Consider the following 1,416-nt stretch of genomic DNA (forward strand, 5'->3'; position numbering starts at 1 on the left):
CTCCTTCTTTTTTTGTTTTAGTTTTAGTTTTTTCCTTTTTTTGAATTTCTTTCTTTTACTTATTTTCTATTCTGTTTTATTTCATTTTAAATCATTTAGGCATTTTTTAATAATATGTTTTCTTTACTATAATTATCTTTGTAATATTTGGCAACCATCGAACATTTTTATTTCAACTTTTAAAAACTTTTGTTGTTTGACATTTTTTCTTTCTTTTTTTGGATTGTTTTTTGAATTGGTTTGAACTAACGAAAGTTTAGCAACAGTAATCAAAGATGACATGCCATCATTAAAAGAATTTTACTGTAGCCTAATTATCCGGGCGTCACAGTGATGCCGCTGGCCAGGGCCATGTATTTGTTCCAGCGATGTGCGGAATTGTTGCAGAGCGTATGGCTGCATTCATCCCCACGGGTGAGCAAGCACTTGTTTCGGTCTGGCCTCCCCTCGTCGGCGGACGGGCGCTCAGGCAGTGGTGGTGATCTAGATTTTGATTGGCCTATTTGGTGGTGGATGCAAACTACGTAGCTTTGACCTCCTGCGGCTCCATGGCGGCTGTGGCCATTGAAAATCTCCGTGAGGATTCATCCCTCCAGATTCGGTGCTTCGGCGATGGTAGCTTGATGCAGAGGAATGATTGTGCAGCGGCAACATTTGTATTGCGTGTAGCTGCTTGGATTGCGAAAAAGTGGTGGCGACGTCACATGAATGACTATAATGGTGGTGCTTCTGGAGCACCTAGTATCGAGCTCCGAGGTGAAAGCCCAGGTCTGACCCGAGTTAATTATACCTGGCAATGGCGACATTCATACGTTGTTACCTTGTTGAAAGCATTGCTCGGATATGCTCGTACCGTTTTTTCAGGGTGTAAACCTAGATTCTATCCTTCGGTGGTTGGATCCGGTGACGCAGGCGCCTAGCGTCGCTCCCTTTGTGAAGGCGTTGCTAGCTGTTGAAGAATCTCGTCATTCACGTGTTGTCATGAGATGGTTGGTGCGGATATGGTCTTTCCTATACTTTGCCAATCAAGGATCTGATCACTTAGTTTTCTTTTTTTTTACCTCGCCTATTCATAGCTTTGGTCTTATATAAAATGAAACTCCATGGGCACTAGCACCCACGGTTTATTGATATAGAAGAAGCATCCCTCATGAGAATTCCAGAAATTCGTCCCCGACGTGGATCGAACTCTGGTCGTTGGGTTTACAATCATGCGCCCCCAACCACTGGGCTATGCCCTTATATGACTTTGTTATTTGTCCGCATGTGCTTTTGTGTGTGTTAGTGTTGGCTGTGTGTATCCTAACTATGCAGAGGCCGGCTATGTGCTCATCATGTTTGTATTCTTTTGATATTTCGTTTTGAGCCAATAAAATCCGCCCTTTATCGAAAAAGACATTGAGACGCTATCTTCAC

This window comes from Triticum aestivum, chromosome 7A (genome assembly GCF_018294505.1).
Source record: "Triticum aestivum cultivar Chinese Spring chromosome 7A, IWGSC CS RefSeq v2.1, whole genome shotgun sequence".
Classification (NCBI taxonomy): Eukaryota; Viridiplantae; Streptophyta; class Magnoliopsida; order Poales; family Poaceae; genus Triticum; species Triticum aestivum.